General features: G+C 39.0%; 1 protein-coding gene across 4 annotated transcripts in view; it reads right to left on the bottom strand.

Moving 5' to 3' along the window:
• Positions 1-15904, bottom strand: part of gpat2 (glycerol-3-phosphate acyltransferase 2, mitochondrial) — an 85850-nt gene extending 69946 nt beyond the window's left edge. For all 4 annotated transcript variants that reach the window (XR_015094827.1, XR_015094828.1, XM_086075869.1 and 1 more), the window contains exons 1-2: positions 15749-15904; positions 12944-12990 (exon numbers count right to left, since the gene is read on the bottom strand). The gene's annotated coding sequence lies outside the window, so the exon portion shown is untranslated. The remainder of the gene's footprint in view (positions 1-12943; positions 12991-15748) is intronic.
• Positions 15905-16240: the final 336 nt, after the last annotated feature.

The raw sequence follows: 16240 nt of genomic DNA, 5'->3' as shown, positions 1-16240 counted from the left end.
TCACACATAGCTACTTAAGCTTAAGCATGCCAGCTGTGCCCCAAATTCTTTACCAGGGTGACGCTGGAGTCAGTGATTCTCGTGACAGAAGTAAAACTGCACTGTCCCAAAAAAAAAAAACCTTCAACAACACATACAGCTAACAGCAAAACTAAGAAGGGAGTATGCTTCACCATACGAAGTCACCTTCCTAAAATAATGTCCTAAGCTATTTATGTATTTATTGGGAGGGGATCTAGTGAATCATACAATTCTACCCAGTAATGAAATTATTGATAAATACAGCAAATGTCCAGTATTTGGTTCAGGGTATGTTTGTTTGTTTTGTTCTGTTGTGTTTCGTTTCCTGGAAAAAAAAAATACAAAAATAACTAATTTTCCAATGAAGGACACAATATGATGGAATCTAGCATCTTTTTCACAGAATATGAAGAGGATTTTTTTTTTTTTTTAATCAAACTAAAATTAGAAAGGTGACCTTTAATCTGTGAATGTCTGGCTGCTTCAATCTGGAAATATAATTAATGAAATACCATCCCTACATCCATTTTCTAAATGCACACAAATGTAAATTCACCTATAGCACAAATAATGCAAACGAAATAATACAAACAATAAGTAAAAAAAAAAAAATCCAATTGCAAAAAGTTATTTGCAATGAACTGCGCAAAAAACAAAGTTAAACAATGATACAAAGAATTTAGATAAATAATAATTGTGTTCGCGTTTATCTTCATTCCTTGTGCAGTTGTTTTTCAAGAACACTAAGGCCTGCCACATGACGAGTTGGAACCCAGCTTGAACCGAACCATCGCAAAAAATGACAGTTGGAAGAGAACGTGAATGAGAATAAAGAAAATAATTGGGATTAAATTATTAATTTGAATGTACCCAATCTGGTACATAATGCTCGCTAGGTTTTTACCACAAGCTTTTGCTATTTCACCCATACAAAATTATAACAAGTATTTATCTAAAACACAAAATACAGCATGTATATTGCAACGATGGTAAAGCAGCACATTTCCCGGCATCATTTGATTTGGCGGGAGAAAATGGAGTGCTCGGTGCTGGCGCTAGGCAGCAGTAGGCATAGTGCCCAGGTGCCCCGCACCGATGGTTGAGAGGGACATGTCCCCAGCCGGCGGTGTCCTCTCTTTCAGCCATCGCCAGCCACTGCCCTGCGCCAGCATTGAGAAGTCGATCTCCCCACATTTAGTCAAAGCATACTGGGAAGTGTGCGGCTTCACCATTGTTGCACAATACATAGATATTTGTGTGGCTAAGCGGCGGGCGGCTCCACATTCGGTCGAGTCTCGCTGGCTTCCAACCCAGTTGTGTGTTTGGTAAAGAAATAACTAAATCTCACTACAATGCCACCTGATTCCAAATTTCTAATAACTTTACAATAATGCACTGGTGTGTTACATTGTTTTGTGCAGTATGAATGAAAATCAGGCCAATTTCTCAGCCATCATATCAGCAGTATTCAAATGGACATACCTATTTCATCAGAAAGCTCACAACGGGCAAAAACCTCCGGGATTTCCAGAATAATTTCTGAATTTACTCTTTCATTACGGTCACTCCCACACCACCCTGCTTAGCATTCTCTGAATCAGCAGCAGCAGAATAAAAAGTTTTGTGGTTTGAAAGCAGTCAGAGATGAGGTAAGTGTGACATTGGCATTCTGCAGAGAGAGAATAAGATGTTGTCTCTGCTATCACAAGGCTGAAGCCTCAAGGGTTTGGAAATGGATCACAGGACCAATTCAATTATGTTTCTGGAAGTCATTTGAGAACACAAGATTTATCTTCAGTTACTAGCTGGCAACCGTAAGAGTATTTTCTTTTCTTTTTTTAAACACTCCATACACTTGTTCCCAGAAGATGTAGGTGATTGAATTCAATGACATGGAAAGACACTCTCAGAATTAGAATCACAAACTTTATCTACAAATCTATTGACTCAACATATTGGGGTGAAGATAGCAGAGATCAGAGGACGGAAACATCGCTAAAAACTAATAATATCAAACACAGCTTGATATCTCTGCTAGACTGAAAGGATTAGGCAACATGTAATTGAATAATGTGAAGGGAGGGTGAGTATATTGGTATTTAAAGCATCCAAACAGAAAGGCAGGGGAAAAGTAGGAAGGCATTGGGGTGACAGCGCATGACAACGGTGCTATGAAGCCTGAAAATGCTGTTGGTGTTTAAGTACAATTTGTGTTCATAGCGTCGCCAGCAAAGCCTACATACTGTACTTAAAAGCACAAAGAAAAACACAGTCATGCATAACCATTTTAACAAGCGGTTGTCATGTAAATATACCGTCTGTGTTTGGACAAGGCTTGGGGACGTAAGGGTCACGCTTTCAACCACCCATGAATGTCAATTTGAGTAGATTTTGAGTTAATTTTGTGCTATTTTATGGATCTGCATGCATTCCCATTCAGTTGTCATGGAGCAGATTAAAGATTATACAGCAAGCAGTGGATGCAGTTCATGGCTTTGCCAAAGCTGACAACAATAACTGTTAAAGCGTGGTGTAATATTAGGGCACATTTATGACGCCAATAACTATGAGTATGAGCCCCAATCCTCTTCACATAGGCGCATGGACATGAAAGGAAAGTTCTATGTTTTGAGGCATGTCTGTTTGTAAAGGGGCAAATAATGGATGTTTGTATGAGAAGTGGAGTGCCTGCTCACTAAGTGTAAAAGTGTAGTGTCAAGTATAAAATTAACTCATTCACTGCCAGCAGTTTTCAGAGCAGCCGTTTTAGAACATATTGACTGATCTTTCATGACCCACAGAATATTGTGTTCCGTAAATATATAAGCACCAATCCAACCAAAGCAAATAGTCTCAGCATTCATCAGAAACAGATGTTTCCAGCTTTTTTTTATTTTTTAGTAATCAGCAGTAGGGCTAATGTATGAAAGGTGCTATATAAATAAAGTTTGATTGATTGATTTCACCAAAAACACTTGATTCTGACCAGTGTAGAGAAAAAAAAAAAGCTTAATCACAACAGACTTTTTGACGCTTATATTATTTGCTTTTGTGACACCACAACCTATAAAACAGCGACCTTTTGATGGCAAAATAATTTACAGATATAGTACGCGCCTTAACCGTTTGTGCATTTTGTCACGATCGCAATGCCCACTTTCTATCAGGGCTGAACGAAATCAACGAGAATGAGGGAACACAATCTTTGCAAGAGAACGCAAAGTTTTTTTGCGAGGGAACACAAATGTTTTTTTTTCCCCCTCTACCATGTCACCTTCGGGGCTCCGTATTGAACAGCCAAGTAAAAGCAAGAAAAAGTGCTTGGAAGAGGTGACCAAAGCACGAGGCTCACCCTTGCATATGCATTATAAACTGACACTATGAACTGACATTCATTTCATTAAGCTAAATAAATCACTCTTCAAAATACTCCTGATTCCATCTTGTGAACGCCATTGTTTGATTGCCTCGACACATAGGCAAATGTTGTGCTGTCAACTTGACATGTGTTCTACAAATAAAAGTAAGTCATAAAAGTACAAAGCCTCAGAGCAGAGTTCCTTCTTTCTAACAAGTATCTATCTCACTGTCTCCGCTTTATGTCCCTCTTGTCAATATTCTCACAAGTGTACAGCTTACACCTTAGACCCCTAAACTGTCAACCTCAATGTCTACCATCATTATATTTCCCTCTCGTCCATGTCCCTTCTCTGCCCATCTCTTTTCTCTCCCTCACTACACCAAGAGGCTACTTAACATCTTAACTGCGGTGATAAACAACAGACAACTCATTCCACTATCAATCAACATCACTCCAACCACGCTTCACGTCTCGCAGGCCTTGCAATTCCTTAGTGCTCTGGGGATCTGATTTATTCCCACCTCTCAATGACTTCCCTACCTTATTCTCTCCTCAACACTTTCTCCCTCCACTCAATCTGTGCTTTGTCAGCATCTCTTTTCCTCCAACTGATGTGGAAAAAACATACTTTCTCTGTACATAAATATTATGTGTCCCATTTGGTTCTCAGTAGAGAAAATTAACATTGTTTTATAATACCCTTGAAACTACTCCTGCCACCAAGGGCAGTATTGTGCATTTTGTGGTATTTTACAAAGACGCATGGCGGTAAGTGGTAAGAGAAGATTAATTAGAAGGAGAAAAAGAAAAAGCCTCCTGTTCATTGTTTCTCTTCCCAATCGCCTGACAGGACTCTCAGTTGGAGCTGGTATCGAGCAGCTTTTTTGTGAACAAAGCAGGGGTTTTCCTGCGTTTGGATTTTATCCCCGTGTCTTTCTCCGCAATAAGCAGGAGACTTTAACAACAGGGGAAGGTCTTGAAACTCAGATGTATCGATAGCTGCAGGTATGACGCGCATGAGCTACACACAGTTTTCCAGCAAAAAAAAAAACACACACGCAACTTCTGTTCTCCATGCATAGCCCTGTGCCGAACCAAACGCACTGTCACTGTACTGTACATGATGTAACAAAAATAATCTTCTGTGGAAGTAGTCCTGGACACACCTCATATACACTATATAATTGCTCTCATTCCCAAAAATTTTTTTGAATCCTGACCAAATCAGCAGATGACCAATTGGAGGTTCTATGCTATAAAAATGTAATTCAATTTAAATGTATTGAAAATTAAAACAACATTAGGCAAAAGAGAAGATATTTTGTGCATATTGTGGGTAGTTCGTTGCCGTGTATCTGCCATAATATCTGCTAAGCATGAAAATATACAGTATATGTCAGAAACAATAGTCTCAGATGCTATACAAACAACTACCCTGGGCTGACCATGCCTGCTGCTGAGTATGGTTAACTCATCATTGGGATGAGAAACGCCAAAAACAATCATCCACTTATAATGTGAAGGAAAGTGGTTTTAGCCTCCAGTCTCTGTCTCTGAAGAATTGAATTAAGTAAAACTTCAGATATTACATTTCTTAGCCAATTTAATCGCACCAGTACAGTGGGAAAACAGAAAGAAAAGACAACACTGGTAATTGGGAAAACTATGTTATACCGTATCCTACTGGGGATTTTCTTCAGAGAGCGCACTGATTCTGTCTGACTAAGACTGCGAAAGATGTGTAAAAACTTGCTGTGACTAAGTGTGTGATACTATTTCAACCACGTAGCACAAAAACAACAATGTGATACTGTCCAAGTGTGACCACAAGCACATGGCATACAAGAAAACAGCATTTGAAAACATTTTCTGGATCTATAGATAAATAATGGTTGACAGTTACATTTGGAGGAAATGTCGGCTTCCTCAATTATATCTCTATTCCAGGAAAAATCTGTACTGCAATTTAAAACAAGACTCAACAATTAAACCTTAACTGCCTTGTTAAAACAAAGATAAAAAGAGAAGCAGATCGTAAAGACTGCATAGTACTGCAGCACAGCCTGAGTCTTCAAGTATAACTAACTGCTTTACATTCAAATTCAAGAGCCAAGAGTGACAAAATAACAATAACACTACTTTTTATACATAACATTTCAGTTAAGACAATTACAGGACAGGTAATTGTGAACAAAGATATTTCAATATTATTATATGACAATATAAATATATCCCAATTATTGTTTTCGGTTTCAAATGCTGTTGTGCCAAACTTTTCCATTTCAACAGCAGTCTTTAGGCAAAAAAGGATATCTTCAACTATCATGTTGAGAATTCCCGTGACTAACACAATTCTTAGTAATTCAAAATTGATAAAGTGGACAGTTTTCATACATTGTGACTTGTTTACAAAAATAACAACAATTACAGCTCACAAGAACCGCGGAAAAAGGTTTGAAATTGTTTGTCTTTTTCTTTTTTTTTCTATCACAAAACCGAAGCATTTGAGCAGGCAAGTGAAGACTTAATATGAACTGTGGGTCTCATGAGGGAGGCTGAGCATTCCATCCCCCATTCTAGCCATGCTGCCTTTCTGTAAAATAAATAGGTAGAATAATAGAGCATCAACCTTGAATGGACTGTAGTAGATGATGTAATAAAACAAGTTATTAACCAAAATAAATCATAATTTCTATAAAACAACGCTAACAATGGCGTGGTTGAAGCACAAGGTCAATAATAAACTTGTTTATTCACTTCCAAGTCAATTTCATGGCTGCAGCACACTATAGCGTTGTCGTAACAGAACAGAACAGCGGGAAAAAAGTATTTGAGCATGGCTATGGGATGATGCCCAAATTGAAGTTTAAATCCCCTCACTGTAAACCCAACTTAGTGCTAGGCAATATGATTATTTGTGCGAGGGTATGCAGTACAGTGCATACTGACAAAAGTAGAAAGGACATTAGTGAGCCACAACTACCTCACCAACACTTCTGTGATTCAGAGCTACCACAAAGATTTGATCTGTATGTTTTAGTGTCCTGTGAATAAGCAAAGGCCCTTGTCAGTGATAAAAGCAATATGGTATCTGATATAAATGGGTGACAAGAGAGTTATTTTTACAATGACTAGCCGAAGTAATAGCCGATGACACAGCTATATGGAATTGTACACCACAAAAACACAGTAATGCTAGTAGTACCCTTTTTATGCCAACATTTGTCAACCAAAGGAGATACTTCTTTAGGTCGGCTATTTGTTGTTGAGATGGTTTATTTGATTTAAAAGAGAAACTTACAAAGTAAAGTCCAAACTGACAACATAATCTTCACCAACTTCTAATGGATAGTTTTTTCTCATGATCTTCTACTTTACTTACCACTGTGCTTCTTTCAAGAAAAAAAGTGTCACAACAACCCAAAGAAAAAATCGAAACACCCACACAGAGTACATCCTGTGATGCTGGCTGAAATGGTGTCTTTTCAGGAGCAGTGATAGCTCGCCTGATATGTTCACGCATTATGAAAGTTCAATGTCCAAAATGTGCACAATATTGAAGCATAAGGAATATTCCAAATTATTTTTATTAAAATTTCACACTTTATTAGCTTAAGTGTAACCTCCCAAGTGAAGCCTTAACAAAAAAAAAATATTACTGATAAAGGTGAAAGCAATTTGTAATACAACCCACTGTCTGGATTAAAAGTGTCCATTCAGTCTGTGTCACAGACGGAGCAACCGGGACCAATAAATGAAAAGATGCCCCACATTTAATTCCATAAAAATAAGGACAACTGTGCTTTGCCAAGCACCAAATCAGATAAACAATTCAAATTCAGACAGCGCTCACCTTTTTAATTTATAAGGGGAAATGCAAAATCATTCTCGCAAACGCAGTCCATCTCAAGCATTGCGAAAGAGGGCGATGCTGAGATAAGTCCGCCCAAAATAGAAACAAGGAGTGCGACAAGAGCAACAAGAGCAACAAACTGATAAAAGAGTGGCGATAGACTAGAACAGCCAAATTGAAAATTTAAAAAAAGATAGCACAGCGGCGGCAAAGACATTATGTAGATATCACTTGAGTGTTAATTCGTTAAGAGACCAGTGCTCACGTATGCACAATTAAAAAGCAGAGTCCTGCAGGACTACTGGACCAAATGAACACTCTGCAAGCTTCTCTACATGGTGCAGATGTGACGGCACCACAGCTACTACAACACAATGTGGAGTGGGAGGGAAAAAACAAAAAAACAAAACAAATGAACAAACAAAGCACAAATGACACGGGCACACACGAGGCTACAGGTGTGCAAGTGAATTTGCGTCAGCAAGCCCTTGAAATTCGGCTGCTTTTATGCTTGTGGAATGCAGGTCATGTGCGTCAAATGTCAGGGGTTGCGTATACCTGTGCTATACATAAACATGAAGTAGCCCACTATACAAGTAATGGCACAGGATTGAAAGAATACAGTTTAGTTCGATTACAAACTGCTACATTTACTCCTCATTCATTTAAAGGATATAAAATACAATTGAATCCAGTAAATGACCAATGTGAACTAGGGGTGTTCCATATCATACCTTCTACGATATTACCGGTGTATTTTTCTGGGTGATAAAAAAATTGAAATCGCGAAATTGACGTGATGACGTAATGCGTACCATCATACGTCTTTGAGTCCATTTGGACAAAAACATAAAAACAATGCAGAAGCGTGTGAGCCAGTTCTGTCGCATCTTCGGCAAAGTGGGAATGAGCTACCTTCGTCGTGTGGAGGCTGTTTGGTTACAAGAGGTCAGATTATGATGCAAAAAAAATAAAATACAATCGTTTGCAAATTGTGCACGAAAACTGTTGCCGTTAAAGTTAAGAGATGCGCAGGCTAAAGGCACGCGAGGAAGACATGGAAACGGTACGTGTTTTTTGGCGTGAATAAAAATTTATTACTGGAGCACTGGAGCACAAGAAAAAGCAGACGGTGGTTGGATAATACTGAAGCGGTCGCGTATTGTTTGGCCAAGATAAACAGTCCGTGGTGTTTACTTTACCGTGATCGGTAACTCGCCATCTAATTGACGTGAGTTTGTGATGCTAACCGGCCGCTAAGCTAACGTGCTCTTGACGAGACGCCGTGCGCGTTGCTGTTGCGCAGCTGCGTAAACATCATTGACCAATCAGAGACATTCACGGCAACATAACGCTCGCAGGAGGGTTGCCGGTTACGGCAAAATAACCACTGCGTAAACAATCGCAGGGGAAATTTTTTTTTCAACAATACGCTTGCCTGCGATGTACAAAGCTTGACGCTACAAACTGGCTGCTACAGTGGAACCCCCCCCCCCCTCTCTCTCTCTCTACAACACAAGGATCAACCACACAGGAGAAAATAATGGACCTTCTTTACTCATGCAATTTTCCACTGACTTCTGAAGGTTTGTGTTTTCTTTGTATTTGCTACGTAAATGTGCTTCATGTGCTTTAAGCAGTTATGTTACAATTAGACCTCACAGGGTAAACACTACCAGGCCTGTTTTTATTTCCATTTAATTCCATTACGGTTGCTATATTTGCACTTTGTTTACATTTCAATTGTGAAAAAAAGGTGGCTTGAATATTGTGCTGCAATAAAAGTGCTATTATTCCAAAGCACCAATCACAAATCTATTGTTCAGAAATGATTACCAATATCGTCAAAAATGTCATCACCGCAAATTTCTTTGAAATATTGTGATATACTTTTTAGGCTCACCCACCCCTAATGTGAACAATATTGTTAGACAGTAATTGTATATCACTGAAAGTTGCCGTGCCTTGTCAAAATGTCAAATATCGGCACAGATAACCGACCTGGCCGATAATCGGTCTATCCTTAGTAATGTCTTGTGCAATGTTGTTTAAATGGTAAAAATGGACTGCTTTTTATATAGCGCTTTAAATACACCATATGGTGCCCAAAGCGCGTTGCAATTGAAGCCTCACATTCATCCATTCACACAACAGTGGTCGGCTGCTGCCATGCAGGGCGCTGCCAGGTCCGCTGGGAGCAAATCGGGGTTCAGTGTCGTGCTCAAGGACGCTTCGATATGGTTCGAACCCACAACCTCACAGATGGGAAGCAACCACTCTACCATGCCACCCCATACATCCATGCTCCTCTATCAGTACATAAATGATTATTTGCGGAATACGCTATCCCAAGGCAGTATAGTTTATATAGTTACAGTGAAGTGTGCAAAACGATGTTCTCTTGGAGTGCACGCATTACAGCTGACCAATCTACTCTAACTTGTTAGCAGGCTCATTATTGCCATAGGACATTTGATTGTTTTACGTAATTGTGACTTCAGTGCGATGCTGAGGTGCGACAGAGCCAGCACATCAAATCCTGGGAATTCCTTTACTTCTACACCAACATCCATCCAGCATCGTATTAGTATGCCCAATATATTCTTATTGCGACGGTCATTTATTTGCACAAAGTTAAGTCACACTTCCATACTCCACGCACACGGTTCAACTGCTGCTTCTTCGTGTCCACACTCAGCAGAGGAGCACTCAGCAGACAAGCACTCTGCAACTCGGCTGCACTCAAAACACACTTCGGTGCTCAAAATCTCCACTTACTTGCTTGTAATTGTGGCACAAATATAACGCCATGCTGTACCCCGAGGGTCACCAACTCACAACTCTGGTCCTCGAGGGCCCCTTATCCTGGATGTTATTGAGGGTTCTCTCCTCCAACACATCTGATTCAAATGTTCTGCTTGTCAAGAAGCTCTGCAGAAGCCCGATCCTTATCATTCAAAATCAGGTGTGTTGAAAGAGAGGGAACATCTAAAACATGCAGGATGAGGGCCCTTGAGGACCGGAGTTGGTGACCCCCTTCTGTAGCCTCTGCCTCAAGCACACAGAATGCTGCGGTTGGAGTTTTCTTCTATTGACCATTGACAACTGACATTGATTCACTGTCCAGCCCTAACTTCTACCTCCCTGCATTTTAGACAAATAAGTAAAAGAGATCCAACCATTACAGTGGAAATTGGAGTCAAACATACATGTCAGTCGCACAAAACATTGGATTTTGAAACAACACCATTGATATTCATATTCAGCAGTATCTCAGACAAGTCTTGAAATAGGGGTTAATAATGGATTAGCACAAGTTGTTTTACACTAATAAAACAATTACAGCTTGTTGAAAACTAAAACAAAGCAGTAATAAAAGCATCTGATCTGACAGTAAATTCAAGAACCAACAAGATAAAAGAGACTGTAGAATGAGAATTTAAATTTTTGTAACAAACTTAGCCAAAATGCCATGGCACTTGTGAAACCAAAGATTCTGGTTTACAGACGAGTTGTTTATATGCTCAGCAGATGTCCCACAACAGTAGCTACACCCAATCCCAATTTCCAGATTTTCAAACGGAACAAGGAGAAAGCACACCAAATCATAAGAGAACTTTTTGAGGATACCAGCTGTCACTGCTTTAAAAAAAATAAAAATGCATCTACATTCTTGGACCAGCAAAACAATTCCCTTAAGAGCACTTGGATGTTGGAAACCAGATGCAATCATCAGCAGACATCACGAATTTCTGCTTCAGAACACTTGACACAAAACACTTATAAAGCAGACCACTGTTGTATACACTCAACTGGCACTTTATAAGATACACCTTGTTAGCTTTTGAGTCGGATCCGCTTTCACCTTCAAAATTGTGTTCAGTCTTCATCATTGCAAAAGTCAAATGTTTTTTTGAGCATATTGGACCATATTGACAATATAGCAGTAATAGAGTAAATGCGAGATTTGGAGACTGTACATTCACAACCACATCCCAAAAGGTGCTAAACTGGATTGACATCTTGTGACAGTGGAGGCTGTTTTGGTTGTTCACGAGAGCAACAAAATAAATAAAGCTGATTAAAGCTTTGCAACATGGTGCGTTTCCTGCAGGAAGCCGACATCAAAAAATAGTTCAGGACATTGTGGATATAAAGGGTCAGCAATAATGGTCAGCATGACTACGACATTTAAACGATGCTCAATTGGTAAGAAGAGTGTTTACTTAACAAAGTGTGTTTTCCAAAAACAAACACTACTCATTTAAACAATCAATCTAAAAGGCAATACATGAGCAACTAGATAACACCAATCAATGTGACCAATCACAGGTTCCAGTACTTCTGCTCACTTGAAAAGTGGGTGTGTTCAAATGGAAGGTGCTCTGCCTTGATTCAGTTCTTTAACACATCTTGATGTAAATTAAAAAAAAATTAATTCTGGGCTGCCTACTGCACATAAACACGTTGCGCTTCCGCTCCTAAGTTAGTAATCACAGCCTCCATGGCGGCGTATAAGAAGCACTTTTTCAGCTACAAATATCGAAGCTCTCACAAACATATTACGAGACGTGATTAACGGGGAAAAGACGGAGAAGCCTTGCTAACTGATTTGCTAACCGCTAACGTTGTCGTGAAACTGGCATTCATTTAAGTGCTTGGGTGATCGATACACTTTTTACAAAGTTCTCGCTGGTACCGCGTTTAAGTGGAGCGTGTCAAACTTTTAATAGCAAAACCTTTTAATGAGTTTCCGGAGAGAAAAAGTAATGCGACACACTTAGCTAAACAGGAAGTGACGTGATTGTTACGGCATCCCGTACGTCAACCGGGGAGGAAGATTAAACGTACAGGGTTGATAAGCGATTCAGGAAATTGACAAACCAAAGTGAACACTTTTTATATCACTAAACTTTTGAAAGCTGCACAATAAATGTTTCAAAAAGAAGTTAAAGTAGAGCTCATCATTTTTTTTTTATATAATTTCTGTTTGAAACATGTCTTGTATCCTGACCCCTACTCAGATTGTGAAAAATATGTCAGTCGTTACTGTGCCTCGTGAACATTTGATAATTTCATATAGCACACTCCTGGATGCATTTCTCTTTTGATACACATTTGTTTAATGTCACTTCAAAATAAAATGTGAAAAAGTAATTAATAGTGTGTTGTATATATAATATAATAGCCTATATCGTGATATAATTTGTTTCTCTATCGCCCAGCGCTAAGGAAAAGTGTACAGTACTGTTGTTGTGTTTTTCCATTTACATAGGCTATGATATAACGGATGTTATTCTTCTAATATATATTGCATCTCTCACAAAATGAAAACACTCACACGGCGCTGCAGTAGGCCAAAACTCACCCTGAGACCCTCACATTCTGAGTAAAAGCCATCTAAAGACAGACCACATGCTACCACGTGTCCACAACTTCAACTCAAGCCTTAGGCCAACAACGCTTTGGACAGAGGACACCTGGGAGAAGAAAGAGAGGTAGAAAACATCCTGTGACAAGAGACTGTGCTGTTGCTAAGGTCCTTTACAACAAATTCAACTACAACTCTAGCCCTCAAACCAGGGTCCTTTGAGCGACCCCCAAGGCAGTGGAGCCCCTGTAGATTTACAAGCGAAGACAGCAAAATAGACTATTGTGCCAATAAACACATACGGTCACAGCAGTAAGAGGCCCAGGATCATTCCTACCTTATTCTCAGGCAGGGAAATGATTCTTCCACTGGGTATTGTCAGAACTATTGGAGAAGAAACAAAGACGTGTTAGGAGCATGAAATGAAAGACTAACACAGAGGGAACTTGAAAATGAAAATTCAACGTCAAAACTGCAAAGATACTCGAGAGAATTTTGTCCTGTGGGTGGCGATAATGCACATTTCCAGAGAAGGCGCTAACTGAGAATTTTACAATTATGCTGGATTGCTGCTGGATCACTGCCCATAAAAGAAAAAAAAATCCTCAATCCACTCCTTTTGCTGCTCAAATTTGAACTGAAACTTTCATGGAAGTCTGTTATGTAATTTAACAGCAAAACCGCTCGTCTTGCACTTTTAAACTTAGCAGAGGTAATAAATGTCTACATAGAACTTTCAGGTCTGCTCCATGTAATCGCTTCTTTCACTTGACTTGAAACCGTGTTTTCGTGCCAGCGGGTGAGTATAAAAAGTTCAGCCATTTTTTATGCCGACATGAACTATATATGGCAGCAAACCCACTTCCATGTAAGGAATAAGTGTCAGCCCATTGATGAGATGAAAAGGGGAGAAGGAAAGATAAGAATGAAGTCTTCAAGGCATGATTAGGTATTCACTGTTAGACAAGCCAAATCAGAAGTAATGGAGAAGACATCAGTGGAACGGGCAAAGACAAATGAGGGGATCGGGAGGGGATGTAAAAAAAAATATATATATTAGTTACTGTGACGGCTCATTTGGCTACACTAAACAAAAGCTCTTCTGTATTTACTAGTGCACACGGTCACACCACATGTAACTAATCTCATTCATGCAGGAGGATATTATGAAATCTCTTTTCTTTAATTCAGTGTAAAAAATGCTAATTTCTTACAAATTGCTAATCTTATCTACCATTCCATAAGGGTGCAAAAAGGTCTTTACTGAAAGTTTATTGTATATCAGTATATTGTGAAATAGGGACACATTTTGTCATAAATGCTGCAACCATCATCATCAGTCATCTTTTATTAATTTTATTTTTTTTAAGTTTAATTTCAAAGCAGATTTGCCTCTTCTTGTGAATGTTGCCTGTCATGCACCTTTGAATATTGGACAGATGGCTCATTGGATGGCCCACGTCACATACCGATGATGAGAAATGTTCACCTATGATCACATTGGCAATTTATCGAAACTTACCCAAGGAGAGACTCGAGTCAAAAGTTTGTGCTGTGTGGGATCCCGCATCAAGATTGTTGATGTTAACTCAGCCCTAATTCTTAACACTGCACACCTATTTTGTTTGTTTTTTAATGTACCTAGGATGTATTGTATTTCTTCAACATTGGTGTAAAAGAAAAGCCACAAATTTCGAGGAAACTGGAGGGGAAGACAAGTATTTAGTTTCAAAGTACACAGAAAAAAAGATTTGAAGATTGCTGATTGGCAAGAATGCAAATCAAACAACTATTTCCATGATGTCTAACAAGCAGCAATGGCACTACTAGGAACTAGATAAAAATAATACATTTTCCTGCTAGTTGTTGTTCATTAATTCTGAATGAGACGCCAAGTACCCTTCAGCCTTTTCAGTACTGAACGCTTGTTCACTGTGGCCACGACAGTTTTTTTTTTCTTTGTCCCTGCAAGTATGAGCTATTTTGTGCACCCATCTTGATTTGACACTTCGTCGTATGTATCCATTACTTGCGTTAATTACTTATGTGGCAGCTACAGTGAAAGATACACTGACTGATGAATTGATGCTTGGATTTGTGCTTCACTCAAAAAAGGTTCTGAGGTCAGAAAAAAAAAATGACATTGATCATTTGAATGTAAAAGCCATTCACACGATCGTGCATTTGTCAGAACCACTGTTTTCCACGTTTGACTGCATCTGCGTTTTTCATCTTACCACAAACCACTCACGATGACATCAAACAGGTGTACTTTTCTTAAGTACGACTTTCAAATTTCGTCCCTCATTTGTAGTTGACAACCCCCTGTCAAAGACTTTTAGGTAAGGCCATTCTTCAAATCCAGCAGACATTTTTTTTTTTATACAGCATTTCAGGTCCCTGTTGATGTTATTCTGTTGGTTCAAATTTTATGTTGCTTCCAATGCTAATGTCTATGATATATCTGCTCCTTAACTAACACTAATGGAGATTTTGTTTATTCTTGATGCTTACTGGGGGGGTTTTCATAGCACGTAATATAAAAATGAGGTACAGCAATAAGTTATTTATTTGCTGTATTTTACTACATTCATGTTATGATGTGACTTTACCTGTGTACATTACGTTACTATTAGGAGACTGTCAGATTATTTTCTGTAGAAAATGTGAATTGAATATTTGTTGTAAATAATTATTATGATGATTTGTCAGAGGAAAACACATATCACTGGAATTGTCTTTAGAAAAACATCAGACAAGTCTGATAATGCTTAAGTGTTTTCATGTAAATCAATTAATCCTTGAAATTTTACCCACATACCTTGACTACTAGACTACGACGCACCCATATTTACGTACATATTCCAGTTCTCCTAGGAACGTAACTGTCGTAAAACGAGGACCCCCTGCAATTAACGTTTGTAATGTTTATAAACCGCAATTAGTGCCTCTTCTTAAAGCGCAAGAAGTTGTCGAAGTTAGCTAAAAGTAACGAAAAATAGCATACACGTTAGCGGTCAAATTGTGGCGTTACTGTTTAGTTTAGTTTAGATTGCACTCTGACAGGCTATGCTAGCGCTCGCTCACACTCAAGGCCAGCCTCGTGACATTACTGTATCCTCGCATAAAAACGTTTACATACCTAGTAAATAGACGGCCTTTCGCGTAATTCCGGTTGAATTTGTGACGTTACAGGCGTCTCATACAGCGACCTCGGACTTGGCAACTAGTGTCACGTCCTTCCTGGTAATGCTCGCGGCTTCTGGCAATCACGCTGGTGTCGTGCCCAGTGCCCGCAACAACGTTGGTAGGACGTGAGTCACGTGACCAAAATCTAATATAAATCTATCATATTTATTTATTTATTATTTGTATTTAATCAACAGGAGCAATGTTACTGAGTAAGGGAAAAATAAGAAAACTGTGTTTTAATTTTATCAAAATGTTACGAATTAATGACCTTTTAAATATTTCAGAAAGTCTGCAAAACGGACTCTTTTAATCGAAACAAACCAACCCTAACTTCGGAATGGAGGTTTTTGAGTTAGACCTTTAAAAATAATGACGATTATTTACAGGAAGTGACGTCGTTCAGCGCGAAATAATGACTTTTCACAGGGCTGCAGACAGTTCT

The sequence above is a fragment of the Leptonotus elevatus genome, chromosome 5, assembly GCF_054856555.1.
Source record: "Leptonotus elevatus isolate MCC_2025b chromosome 5, RoL_Lele_1.0, whole genome shotgun sequence".
Lineage (NCBI taxonomy): Eukaryota > Metazoa > Chordata > Actinopteri > Syngnathiformes > Syngnathidae > Leptonotus > Leptonotus elevatus.
Note: the sequence above shows the minus strand (reverse complement) of the source record. Positions and strands in the feature narration are given on the sequence as shown.